This window comes from Ascaphus truei, chromosome 13 (genome assembly GCF_040206685.1).
Source record: "Ascaphus truei isolate aAscTru1 chromosome 13, aAscTru1.hap1, whole genome shotgun sequence".
Classification (NCBI taxonomy): domain Eukaryota; kingdom Metazoa; phylum Chordata; class Amphibia; order Anura; family Ascaphidae; genus Ascaphus; species Ascaphus truei.
The window spans coordinates 46828048-46842849 of record NC_134495.1 but is presented as its reverse complement, the minus strand read 5'-3'; positions in this window follow the sequence as shown (position 1 = coordinate 46842849).

Below are 14802 nucleotides of genomic sequence, written 5' to 3'. Positions count from 1 at the left end.
TACAGCAATAATTCTGAACTATATATGCAGCCACCACTGAAATGGAACTCTGGATGCCACTGTGAGCTGGGATCCCAACTGATATCAACAAGGAAACACTAATTGTTGGCATCTAAGACAGAAACTAGAGGTTAAACCTTTAGCATCGAAGCCCAGAATTGCAAATGTTACAACTTTCTCCGGTGAGTTTACTTACTGGGTGTAAACATAATGCTTTTTGTGGAGTATTACGGGGAAATTATCTTATTATTGAATACATTTTAACATGTTGCTGACATGCTTTGGTTATATTTTTATCTATTGAGACCAGTCAATCCAGCAATGTGAGGATAATTATGAAGGTGGAAAGAGGGGAAACTGCAGCATACAAGAGTATAAAGCAATAAGATGCCACCACTTTATTGAAAACATATAATGAATTGGCAAACTGAGAAGAGATTTCTTTTAATATTATTAAATGTATTTCTTGCCAAAATCCAAACAGCCCAGTCCTTAGGAATTTACTAGTATGCATGGTGTACTATTATTTTAATGTAATTTACCCAAGAATGTAAAATGCTCATTTAAAATATCCAATGAGGGGTATCACACCAGAATCCCCTTGTTAACTGGTATTCATGTCAATGACAGTAAATGTGCAGTCATGTGAGATATCCCGCATCAAAACTTAGATAATCTCTCTCAGGGTGTAGAATTGGCCAGCAGCTTCTCTGGTGCTATTTTCTGTGGATTCAAAAGCTGTCACACATAAACCAAACAGGTAACAATGTATTATCCAGAGATTGGCATCAGGCGCAGGTGAGTTTGTGCCACATGTTCCAGTAACTACAGAATCAGTGGAAAGTACTGTACAAGGCATGTGGAGTTTGGAAAGTAAAGCAGCAGGAAAGGCAAACTAGTTACACATTAACTTCTCATTTAGCTGTTGTGCAAAACCGTTGATCTTCCTCTTACAGAAATGAACAACTTTCGTTATTGTTGTGTACAGAATAACAAGGTATTGCAATGTTCTTGGACTTTTTGTTATACTGCACACTTTGCACATCTGTTTGGCAGGGGGTGTTATGTAATGGGATAACATAATTCAGCATACTGTAGGTAATTATTTTCTATAATAATGAATAGAAAATAATGTCTTGAAATCTTGTCCGCAGGTGTAAGAATCTCAATGGAACTTGCCAATATAACCATTGTGAAAGAATTTGTTCTGAAGGGAATCTCAGGGGGACCCATGTTTCAGATCATGATGTTTGTGATGCTGCTGATAATCTTCATTATAACAGTAGCTGGAAACAGTTTAATCATTGGTATCATATCCGCTGACTATCGACTCCACACACCTATGTACTTCTTCCTGGTCAACCTCTCTGTCTTGGAGACCTCAAGCATATTATTGGTGGTCCCCAAAGTTCTGATCATTGCTGTGGCACAAAGGACGAGTATATCTATGGTTGGGTGTTTCATTCAGTGCTTCTTCTACTTTTTATTTACTTCTACTGCCTTTCTACTTTTGGCTGTAATGTCATTTGATCGTTACATGGCTATCAGCCATCCCCTGAGATATCCGACCATCATGAGCATTAGAGTTTGTGCTCATTTGGTAGTGGGATGTTGGCTAACATCCACTATCTGTCTTTTATACCCCATCATTATGATCTCCAAGAAGCCTTTCTGTGGTCATATCTTGGATCACTTCTTTTGTGATGGGGCAGCCATCCAGAAGCTGATCTGTGCAGACATCACCCTAATCAAACTATCTTCTCTAATATCAGCCAGTATTGTATTAATTGGATCTTTAATAGTGACAATGATATCCTACATTTTTATTGTAATCACTGTACTTAGAATCCCAACAGGAAAAGGACGATACAAAACTTTCTCCACCTGTGCCTCCCACCTCATGATGGTCTCTTTGGTCTTTGGAAGTGCCATATTCATTGAGATCAAACCATCAAAAGAATCCTCTGTAGAAAATGACAAAATTGTGAATTTTGTGAGCACAATCTTGTCCCCTTTGCTAAACCCTTTCATCTATACATTAAGGAATCAAAAGGTAAAAGAAGCCATCAGAGATGCTATGATTCGGAAAAAGATGATTTCACAGTAGAGTACTTTGTTCAGTAAACCCACTCTGCTTGTACAGATTTTCCAGGCTTATTATGATAATGCATTCTAAACTGTGTTTTAGGAAACTTATTAACCCATCAGTAACTCATGTCATTGTCATAGAAAATACCTTGTTACATAGAGGGGGAGAGGGGAACAAGAGAAAAATAATCACTGATGAATATTCTTCTGTTGGGCACTGGGAATTAATCAATTTATTTATGAATTAATCACTTAAACTACAGAATTCTATATTTCAGTTGCTTGAGAGACTAGGATGTTTCAGTATTTTATGGAGTTTGAAGATAAAAATGACATTGTAAGTTAAGGAATAAAAAGGAAATACATTTCACAAAATAATTTGCTTGTGAATAGAAAAGTCATGGGGTAATTGGTCATATGAGGGAATTATTCTTACTCCAGTCATAAAAGTTAAATAATAGAACATATAATTTCTAATTGTTTATAAATTTGATACTGTTCCAATATGTAACAACCCCTATGATAAACGATCTTAAAAATGGACTACAAAAATTTCCAAAAGCTGCACAACATTGCTTCACAAATGGCAGAAAAATACCGTAAACTAACTGTACAATATTAACAGTTTTGGACACCAGAAGAGATATGTATTACTGTTTAGGTCTAACATCCCTAGAGAAGGTCAAAATGAAAAACAGAGAAATGTTCTTCAATGATAAGAATAGTCCTACGATACATGCTCTTTAAAAAGGACTATGGCATTTCCAAAATCTCCACAAGAGGTCAACATTGCTTTATACATGTCAGAAAAATACCCTAACCTAACTGTACAATATTTGTATTTTATTCATTTATAAAAAATCTTTTATCAGGAAGTAATACATTGAGAGTTACCTCTCATTTTCAAATATGTGCTGGGCACCGAGTTATAAAAATACATGGTTACATTAAAAGAACAGGGTTAAACAGTAAATTCAAATACATTTCATGGACAGATAGAGTTGGAAAATTGGGTACAGAGGATAAAGGGCTTGTGAGTTTCAGATTGAAATAGAGCCGCTTTAACATCACCAAACATCAGCGAATGGCTCGCACCCTTTGGCTGCCCTTCGGCAGCTATTCGCCTTTGGGACAATGCAGATGTACACTGGGGTGGTTGATTTTCAAAGCAGCTGTGAACAAAAAGTTCTTTGTGTCCTCTTGGCTCATTAACATTCCAGTGGGTGGGGTTGGTTGACGTTCCACAAAGTACAAGCAAATGTTAACCCTTAGCACGCTGGTCCTGTGCAGAGGGGAACAGCTCTTGGGGAGCCCCATCAGGCTGTCCTCCTTTGGGGTAATGCAGACGTACACTGGGGTGGTTGATTTTCAATGCAGCTATCAGTTGACAGTTTTGGACACCCAGAAGAGGTATTTATTACAGTTTAGGTCTAACTTCCATAGAGAAGGTCAAAATGAAAAACAGAGAAATGTTTTTAAATGTTCGTCTTTATGGGACTCTTATTGCACCTTCAATTTCCAGAGCGTTTTACAATTCTATTTTCAAGACTTGTGCAGACACCCCTGGGGTGCACACTTCCGAATCTTTGATATGCTAAGCGCAGCCAAAATAAAGAGGGGGAAAAGGAGCCATTATATGATTGTTAAATAATGAATAACAGATGTATGAGGTGATGTCCTGTAGAACAAAATACATGCGTGTTCTGTTTCAAACTAAGTGGCAATGATATAATTTAAACAATTTAAATACAGTGTATACATGTTTGTGTTGATCCTTAAAATAAATGTGGATACTTTTTCTTGTTCTTGCTTGAAGATACAAAACAATCCTCATACTGTACATATTGTCATTTACACTCGTGTGTCTGTGTGTTTGTGTGTGTGTCTGCCTGCATGTGTGTGTATGTTTGTGTGTTAGTGGTGTGACAGAAACCAGGGAATGGTAATAAATTCGATGTACAGGGCTCCCAGGATACGGGACAGCTTCTATCCTGTTTAGGCTGGAAAGTGAAGCCACAGAATGGATTTCCTCCATCCCACAGTTTTGCAGGTACTGGAACTGAGGGATGAGGGATCCAGACCAGAGTTTGTCTGCTGCCTGATTTCTGTCACCTGTCCTGCTAATTAGAAAACAGGTATTTAAAGCTGGTTTCCTTGTTCATCTCTCCTCTCCCCAAGAGCCTGGAAGCAGGAAGGCTGCCAGCAAGCAGAAAGGGGAAAACCCTTCCCCCTAAAAGGGTAAATCATTGTGTACTACCTTTGACTGTTAAGTTTGCTATTTTGATTTGTTGGATGCGGGCAAGCCGCCCAACCCTAGTCAGGGTGATCCTGTGTCTAGTTATTGCTCAGTTGAGCAGGGTTTATTTTGTAAATTGTTTCCAAAGTGTTGCAGCCCAGTGCCTGGGACTGAATAAAGGAACATTGTTTCCTGTCCCCTCCGGTCACTCACCCTAAAAGACTGTGTTGTAGTGGATCCGGACAGACGGCGGAGCCCCCTGAGTAAGCCGTTTGTCACATATAGTGGAAAATGCAGGCAAAACACTAAAAGGTCTGCTGGTAAAAGAACTATGCGGGTAAAACAAGGTGGACGACGTGGTGAGTGTGTTGGTACGCAATGTCGCCACCCAGCAAGAAATGACTGCAACCCAGCAACAGCTGCTAATGGCCCAGCAAGAGACAAATTGCTTACTGAGAAAGGAGCAACAACATTTCGCCCAGGTCATACAGCAGGAACTCGGGTCCTGAGAGAGGCTATCACTAAGGCCTCACTGGCAGAGGCAGCTCCAGCCCCGAAAATGACCAGGGCAAGCCACTACCTTCAGAAGATGGGAACCTCGGATGATGTTGAAACCTATCTTCTCACTTTTGAATGCATGGCACAGAAACAGGGTTGGCCAGAAGCCGAGTGGGCCACTCTAATTGCACCCTTCTAAGGCTGAGTCCATGGTGACTCAACCCGTGCGGAGGCGCGCTGAGGCTGAGGGAAAGTGGGTGCTTTCCCTGGCCTTGGTTAGCGTGCCATCCGGGGGTGTGTCAGGGGGTGGGCCAGTGACGTCACGGAGCTGGTTCGCCCTCATTGGGCGAACCGCTCACGTGACTGGTCCTTCACTTCCGTGAGCGCTTGAATTGAAAAAAATTCTAAGACTTACGCTTCCACATGCTTGTGGAAGCGTAAGCGAGCCCCTGCTAAAGCCACTCTCATTGTGGCTGTAGGGGCTCACTGCTGAGCAGCAGCGTGCCTCAGCACGGGTCAGCGCATAAGCGCTGACCATGCCCGAGGCCTTAAGCGGCGAACCCAGAAGGCTTACTTTTATCTAGAGCCAGCCGAAGTTAACATCTATGCAAAGTTGAAGTTGGAGATCTTCGCCCGCCTTGGCATAACCACGGGTGTTTGCGCCCACAGGTTCACGCATGGTCTTTCACATTGGCTAAAGCCACCCGATCCCAGATATACAACCTTATCCACCTCGCCCTTAAGTGGCTGCAACCCGAGATCAACTCATCAAGCTACATCGTGGAACGGTTAGTCATGGACCAGTTCTTGAGAAAACTTCCCGCCGCCCTATGCCGTTGGATCAGCCAGTGATCCCCACAATGCAGATGAGCTGGTGGCCCTCGTAGAAAGGTACAATGCAGCAGAGGAGCACCTGTAACCCACAGTCATGGTGCATCCCCACAACTCAAGGATCCAGTACTTTTCCAGAGACGGTAAAAGAAGGGTACCAGGGTTAAGGGGGGCTGAAGAGCGGCGATCACACAGCACCAGAGACACCGGCTCACATACTAAGGTCAACAGCTGACAGGAGAGCCAGGAAAGGGCTCTAAGTGGTACACAGACTGAGTGTACACATTACCAAATGTGTAAATAGTTATGAGTGGCCACACAGCGAAAGCCTGCCCACTCAATACTGAACGAATGCAATGCAATAGCGTTGAAACTTATTCTTTGTGGTCAATGTATGGGCTCTAGCACAGAGGACATCTTGAATAACCATTTCTGGGCATTTGTAAAGGTAAATGGTAAGAGGGTTCGGGCACTACTTGACTCGGGGAGTATGGTTACCCTAGTGTCCGAATACCAGTTGTCCATTGAGAAAAAACTGGTAAACAATTCACAGAGTGGCAATTTTTTGTATATATGGGGATAATCATGAATATTCCACTGTTGAGGTTCTTATTGAAACCTAGTTTGGTTCCTTAGATTTCAAAGTTGGTATGGTACCCAAACTGGCACATGATGTAATAATAGGGACAGACTTTCCCCATTTTCTAAAAATATGGTTCTCCTCTCAGAATAGCACCCAGAGTTCAACAGCGGACCATAAAGAAGTAACAGAAGAAACAAATCCTTTCCCTTTTTCAGACATGGAGGTTGATGAGGGCCCAAATAAAAAGGGGAAAGAGGAAGAGTGCTGTAAAATTCTCTTTCCCATGGCTACCTTGGTAGGGAATACCCCAAATCAAGACATTGAACAGTCACCTACCACCCAAGAACAGGATAAGACCTTCGCTGACCTAGAGTTTTAAGAAGGCCCAGTGGGAAGACCCACCTTAGTGGAAGCAAGGTGGAATATACGGGACTAGAATAGTACTCCTGGCCAACCAGATAGGTTACATGCCTGCCCTTACTACGAGGTAGAAAATGACCTAGTATATCGGGTTGATAGGAGGAAATCCATTATAACTCTACAGTTGTTAGTCCCACTGACAATTTGTAACATGATATTACTGATGCAGCCACCAGTATCCGAACACTTGCCTGGGAAAATCTGGGGCAATACCCCAGCAATGCTCCAACATTTATGTGATATTTCTGCAGACAGACTAATGGCCCATCGGATTCAAACTGAACGAGACTGCCAGGGACCCCCGCTGTGTTAATCCGACGGGCCATTAGTCTGTTTGCAGTAATGGCACAGAAATGTTGCAGCATTACTGGGAGATTACCCCAGATTTTCAAATGCAAGTGTTCGGATACTCGTTGCTGCATCTGTACACCTCGCACATAGTGACCCATTAGGGGGACACCTAGGGGTGGAAAAGACAAGAGAAAAGGTTCTCCGAAGCTTCTATTGGCCTGGGGTTCTGGCAGAAATGACAAATTATTGTTCCTTATGCCTAGAATGTCAGATCACCGCCCGTTCAAATCGTATCGTAGCCCAATGGTACCCCTTTCCATAATACATGTACCGTTTGACCGGATTGCTATGTATCTAGTAGGACCTCTAATAAAGTCTGCTAGGGGACACCAGCATATATTGGAAATATTAGATTATGCCACCCGGTATCCGAAGGCAATTCCCCTACGTACTGTAGCACCTCTGCCAAAAACATAGCAAAGAGTTAATACCTATTTTCTTTAGGAATTCCTAAAGAAATCTTAACTGAACAGGGAACCCCATTTATGTCCCAAGTAACAAAAGAATTATGTAAACTCGTAAAAATCAAACATCTCAGAACCTCAGTCTGTCATCCACAAACAAATGGTCTAGTGGAACGATTCAATAAAACCCTCAAAAGCATGTTACGCTGGGCGGTTGATAAGGATGGAAAAAACTGTGATTGTTTATTACCGTACCTGTTATTTGCCATTAGGGAGGTTTCCCAATCATCTACAGACTTCTCCCTTTTTGAACTATTGTATGGCCGACACCAAGGGGCTTACTGGATATTGTCAAAGAGACTTGGGAACACGAGGTTACACCACACAGAAGTGTAATAGAACATGTTGCCCAGATGCAGGACCGCATAGCTGCGGTCCTACCTATAGTGAGGGAACACATGGAAATAGCCCAAGAGGCACAGAGGAATATGTATAATAAGGGTGCTAGGGTCAGAATTTTTCATCCATACGATTGGGTGCTGGTTCTGGTTCCCACCATAAAGAGTAAATTCCTCGCTAAGTGGCATGGGCCATATGAGGTCATGGAAAGAGTGGGACAAGTAAATTACAAGGTGAGACAGCCAGGTATTAGGAAACCTGAGCACATTTACCATGTAAACCTACTTATCCCGGAAAGATAGAGAGGTCTTATTAACTCTCTTAACCCCAGGTCCGTCCGAGAATTGAGAAACTGACCCAGAGGTTAGCATAGCTGAAACCCTGTCCATTCATCAAAATGAGAGGACCACAACCCAGTGAGAAGAATCAAAGAAGTCTTCTTTACAAAGCCAGGTAGAACTAAGGTAATTGAACATGATCTAGTCTCTGAACCTGGGGTCCGAGTTAACTTAAACCTTACCGAATCCCAGTGGCCAAAAGAGAGGCTATAAGTTTAGAGGTCAAAAAAATGCTAAAACTTGGTATAATTGATGAATCCCAAAGTGGGTGGATCAGCCCTATTGTTTTAGTCCCAAAACCAGACGGTACAAAAAGTTTTGAAATGACTACTGCAAACTAAACGCTGCGTCAAAATGTGATACATATCCTATGCCCAGGGTTGATGAACTGGTAGAGAGACTGGGAAAAGCCCGATATCTCACGACCCTAGACATAACAAAAGGATACTGTAAGGTTCCCCTTACAGAAAGGGCAGAAGAAAAGACAGCCTTCTCAACCCAAGATGGCCTCTTTCAGTATAGGGTATTACCTTTTGGCCTACATGGAGCCCCTGCCACATTCCAAAGAATGATGGATAACATATTGAAGCCACATGCTCGGTATGCTGCCGCCTACCTGGATGATGTGGTAATCCATAGTGAACATTGGCAATCTCACCTTCCAAAGGTCCAAGATGTACTTGACGCAGTTTGGTCTGCTGGACTAACCACTAACCCCGCTAAATGGGTGACGTCAGCGGGAGAGAACTCAGAAGCACTGGTAGTATTGCAACACTATTGCAACTTTATATTTGCGGTCTCTGCCATTGTACTCTTTTAATTCGAACGCATCCAGGGCTAACAGCGTCTCACCACTCAGTGGTTTACTGGTTCAGCCTGTCTCTATGTTGAGTCTTAATGTTGCTAATTGCCTAGTTTAAAAGTATCAGGGACTCGGCTAACAATTGTAGCGTTTGCACACATTTTCCATCAGTGCAGGCAGCCTGCTGCTACTTTGTTGTGCCTGAGGTTACTGTGAATTGTCAGCTAAGGCAGTCTGTTGGCAAGTAGCAATGGCTTCTTTTACCATTATTGCTGCATCAGTTACAACAGGAATTTACAGATTTCAAGTGTGTTATCTTCCCATTGCATTTGCCTAACAGGTTAGCACAGATTCACAGCATTGATTATATTTGGACGGCATATCCTTCACCACAGCATTTATATGACTTTGTTTATATTCCATCAGGCAGAGTGTTTGGAGTTAGCTGTCCCCTGGTTTTTATATTACTAATAGCTTTGCCACATTATTATCTGGTTGCTGTGTCTGTCAAATGTCATTGGTTGCAGAATCAATCCACATACCACCAACCTGTTATTGTTTTGCACTAACAGGGATCATTAAATTTCATTAGTATTTTGTACTTACATAACAGCTAGGATCTGTTTTGTGCTACTATTACAATACAGGTTGGTTTGATCGGTATGCTGCATCACATGACACACAACACACCCATATAGGCAAAGCGTACCCCAGTATCTCTGACAGAGACAAGTGTTGTTATACATATAGGCCCCACATTGTTGGTATTCATCTTTGCTGGTCTAATTTAGGCAAAGACAACTGTATTATATACCTTGGCCTCCTACCATTATTCTATTCTCTCCCGCAATTAGTACATTATATGTTGTAATTATTATCTACTTCATGTTGAGAACTTATTTTATCATATGCTAAATAAACGCTAAGTTTTAATAGCCTAGGAGTACACTTTAAAATGAGCATCTAGTTGTGAGGTTCTGACACTAATATGTCTACACTTCTCAGCTGCTGTTAGCTATTATAACATATTGAAGCCACATGCTCGGTATGCTGCCGCCTACCTGGATGATGTGGTAATCCATAGTGAACATTGGCAATCTCACCTTCCAAAGGTCCAAGATGTACTTGACGCAGTTTGGTCTGCTGGACTAACCACTAACCCCGCTAAATGCACTATTGGTCTAGAGGAGGCCAAGTATCTGGGGTATTCTATTGGCAGAGGTTTACTCAAACCCCAAACACTCAAAGTAGAGGCGTACAAAATTGGCCAAGGCCAGTTACAAAAAAACAAGTAAGGACCTTTTTGGGATTAATTGGCTACAATAGAAGGTTTATTCCCAATTTTGCAACTAAGGCAAGCCCACTAACTAAAAATGGTCACAGCTTTATTGTATAACAATACTACCAAATAACTGTCAGGCCATAAATGACGACACGCGTCAACCGGGAGACACAGTCTCCGCCGCGAGGGGCACTCTCGCCCCTTACCACGGCCCCGTCATCCGTACACCCCAGGTCCCCCTTTTCATGGCCGCCTGGGCCTACCCGCATAGGATAGAGCCCAGCTACCTAAGATTGGTGCCAGGGGTACAGCGACCGACCGCCTGCGTCGGCGCCTCCAGCCCGCACGATCTTCTCCGGGGGACCGTTACCTGGCGGCCCATCCGCATCGGGTGGAGCCCCATTTCGGGTATTTACGGTGTTCTTACGATGACTGGCCTGACAATTCCACCACCCGGAGGACCCATTAAGGCCACTTACTAGGGACTCACCCCACACACCAAGCTGTGACCCTAAACCCTGACTGCTGGTCACTTGCAACGGCCTGAGCATGTTAAGAATAAATAATTATCCAGGCCCTCGTCCGTCAGGTGCACCCCGTCCCTCCTGTGCCACCTGCGCCCCCTGCCTTCGAATTCCCCATGCTTCACCGTCAGCCACCCACAAGAGAGGATGCACTTACGGGTGTCTGTTAACCTCTCGCCCTGCCTTCTCAACACCCACCCAACTGCGCGCCCCCTTCCATACCAGCCGGGGTATGATCTCTGACCAAATAATGACTGCATTATTCCATAGAGCTTTAAGCCTGGCGCAGTCAGTGTGTATCTGGAGGATTAAGTCTAAAGACTTGGTGGCCACCATGTCGTTCCCGCCCAGGTGGATCATTATCACGTGGGGCTTCCTGCCATAGACTGCTAGCGCGCTTGTGGTGGTTGGCACCAAATCTCTCCAGCACATTCCTCTCTTACCCAGCCATCGTATTTTCAGATCCCAAAATTGGTGGCATCTATGCCTCCTGCCTCCAGGCAACGCTTAAAAATCGTGTTAAACTGAAACTTGGTTAGGGGAGTTGAATCTTTATGTGTCAGGAAAACCTCGCCCCCTTGCGATCGCTGCCTGGCATAGCGCTTTGCCGCCCTCACTGGGCACACCTTCCTATTCTCGTGCTGTCTCAGGTGCACCCAGGCCCCTTTCCCTGCTTGGTCAGTTTTTGACCTGTGTATGCGGCATGCTACTGTCTCCTCCCCTATAATCACATTTCCTAGCAACAGGCCAGGGTCCCTGCTAGTTTTTGACACTGCTACCAGTTCCCCTACTCTAAAGGCTCCAAAAAAGGCAAAAGTGAAAGCTGCTTTAAATAAATTTATTTTGAACGGTCCTGCACATACTGACTCTGCTGCCTTGTTCAAGCTCTGTAACCTCTCCACCGTTACCGGCTGCCTCTTATCTCCCCGCTTGCGCTCCCCTCTGCCCCACCCAATCAGTATTCGTCTGAGGAGAAACTCCTTGGTGATGTCTGTCTGCCCCCCAAACTTCAGGAGAAAGCAATACCCGCTAGCGTACCGCCCGCCTTAGCCCTTGACATGCCCGGCCGCTTCTGGGTAAGTAAAAAATTGATTAGCTGGTGGGTTCTGCTAACCTTACCACTCCCCTTGGAGGTCTTCCTGAAACTGCGCCATTGCCGCCATGCGTTGTTATACGTCTCCCCGGTGCGGGGGGCTAGCGATTGCTGCACCAAAGCCATCACTCCCTCTGCCCTAGCTGGTACAGATAATTTGGGCAGGCCAAAACATCTTGCCTACGCGTCTGGGGCTGCCCGCCTAAATGCAGGCCAATTAAAGCGGGATAGCGCGTCTGCAATTACATTAACCTTCCCGAGGATGTGCTTTGCCTTAAGGTTTATGTTCCCCTGCGTGCACTGCAGGACCAGCCTGCGCAACAACCTTATCACTGGTGGTGACGTAGCTGATAGGGATTCGGATATGGTGTTGGGGCATTTTTACCCCCGCAGTGGCCCTTTCCAACCTGCGGTTAAATATCCTGCCCATGGGGATTACTCTGCAGGTGAAGTTTAGCAGACCCAGCAGTGACTGCATTTGTTTCAGGGTCACCTTCCTGGCCTCCCTGTCCTGACCTACGCTCATTCTAAGCTTCCTGACCTTGTCTGCGGGTAAGCGTGATTCCCTCGCCAGCGTGTCAATCTCCATACCAAGGAATTACAGGATTTCTGTCGGGCCCTCAGTTTCTCCTCTGCTATGGGAACCCCCTATTCCCTCATGATCCCCTTAGTACTCTCCAGCAAACTGTTGCACTGCAGTGAACCCAGGGAACCCACCAGCAGGAAGTCATCCAGATAGTTCGCAACTGTGCTAGTCCCCGTCTGACTGACTATGCACCAGTGTAGGAAAGTACTAAAAGCCTCAAAGTAGGCACATGAAATGGCGCAACCCATGGGGAGACATTTATCGATGTAATACGCACCCTCAAATTTACGCCCTGTGAATCTGAAGCTGCTGGGGGCCAAAAATAACCGCCGGAAGGCTGACTCTATGTTGATTTTTGCCAATAGTGCTCCCTCCCCAAATGTTTTAATTATCCCTATGGCGGTGTCAAATGATTGGTATTGTACCCGGCATAGCTCCGGGTCTATAGCATCATTCACAGACCCCCCTTGGGTATGACAGATGTTGTATTAGCCTGAATTTGCCCGGGTCCTTTTTTGGCACCACACCCAGCGGGGAAATAGTTAACTGGGTGTTAGGGGGGGATGCGAATGGGCCCGCCATACTCCCCAATATTATCTCTTTCTCTATTTTTTCTTTAACTATGTGTTTGTGTGTTGCAGCGGATTTCAAGTTCCGGCTAACACCCCTAGCTTGTACCACCCCCCCCCCCTGTATGTGAAACCCCTTTCTAAACCCCCCTTCCAGGAACCTTGCTTTCTCCCGGTCGGGGTACCCCCTTAACCAATAGCTCAGCCCGCTAAGGCTGACCGGTGTTGGGGCCTGTGTTAGGTGCCTCCCATCCTCTCCCTTGGCTGCGGTTGCCCCGGGCTTTGAAGCATTTCTTAACAGGGTAGCTACCCCCGCACTGGCTACAAACTTTTGAACTTGCAACTCTCCCCCCGTTTGCCGTATTTATCGTTAAAACGCCCAACACTCCCCTTTGCTGCCTCTGCTTGCTGAATGACTCCCGGGCCAACCCCCCTGATTCGTGTTTCCCACTAGCTTCATCCCCAGACTCCACCGTGTATCTCCCTGCCACCTGTGCCTGAACTGCTCATCATAATCTCGCCACGCTGACCCCCCGTGTCCTGGGTCTTTTGGCCGCTGCACGGCTACTGTTGCTGCTCCCTGGATCGGCGACGCAGCCACTGGGGGAGGGGCCTGGGACACTGGAGGCACCCCGCAGCCAGGGGCAGTGGGACTGCTGTTGACGGATCCCAGGCTGGTGCCGGCGCACCAGGCGCCTGGCGCAGGTGCATAAGGCGCAGGGGCATGGTGTGGGGGCCCCCTTGGGGGGGGGGTCTGTGCAGCAGGTGGGGTCTGTGCAACAGATTGGGGGGGTATGTGCAGCAGGAATTGGGGGGGTGGTCTGTGCAGCAGAAATGGGGGGGGGAAATAGTTAACTGGGTGTTAGGGGGGGAGAATTATGGCAGCAAGGGGGGAGGAAAATGGTGGCTGCAGGGGAGAGGGGGGACTAAATGAGGGCACCAGGGGAGGGGAGGGGGATGAGAGCAGGCAGAGGGCCTATGGCTCAAGGGTGAGAGAGGGAGTCCTTGCCGCTGGGGTCTCTCCCCTCCCTGGCAGTGGCTGGAGCCGCTGGCTTCCCTATCCCTGCACAGCTGAGAAGCTGGCACCGGAGTGAGGCAGTGAGGGGGGGAGAGAGGGAGTGAGGGGAGGTGGAGAGGGGGAGAGCTTCCCCTCCGTGTTGCTGCTGTTTCTCCGTCCCTGCCGTGCAGTAAGGGGGGAGGAGGGAAGGGGGGGAGGAGGGAAGGGGGGGGGGGAGTTTAAGGGTCCGTGCAGTTTCTCCTCAGTCCCTGCCGTGCAGGAAGGAGGAAAGGAGGGAAGGAGGGTCCGTGCAGTTTCTCCTCAGTCCCTGCCGTGCAGGAAGGAGGGAAAGGAGGGTCCGTGCAGTTTCTCCTCTGTCCCTGCCATGCAGGAAGGAGGGGGGACGATCTGTGCAGTTGCTGCTTCTCCTGTCCCTGCGTGTGCCGTGCAGGCTCCGGTCGCAGAGGACGGATGGGCTGGGATACACGGCGTTGCTGAGACACAGTAACCTGCAGAGAGAGAAAAAATAGGATTAGTGAATGCTTCTCGCGCGCTGCGGGTTTAAATATCCCGCCATCCTCCTCCTCCCCCTGCTGCTGTGCGCGCAACTCCACGCTGCCTCTTGGTGAGGGCGAGGGGAGGAGAAAGCCAATCCGAGCAAACCCCGGACGCCCAGCGGCCATTATGAGGGCGCTGGGTCCATTTTGGATCCTCTGCCCTTTTTTCTCCTCTCCCCAAGAGCCTGGAGGCAGGAAATCTGCCAGCAAGCAGAAAGGGGAAAAAAAAGTTTAATCATTTGTG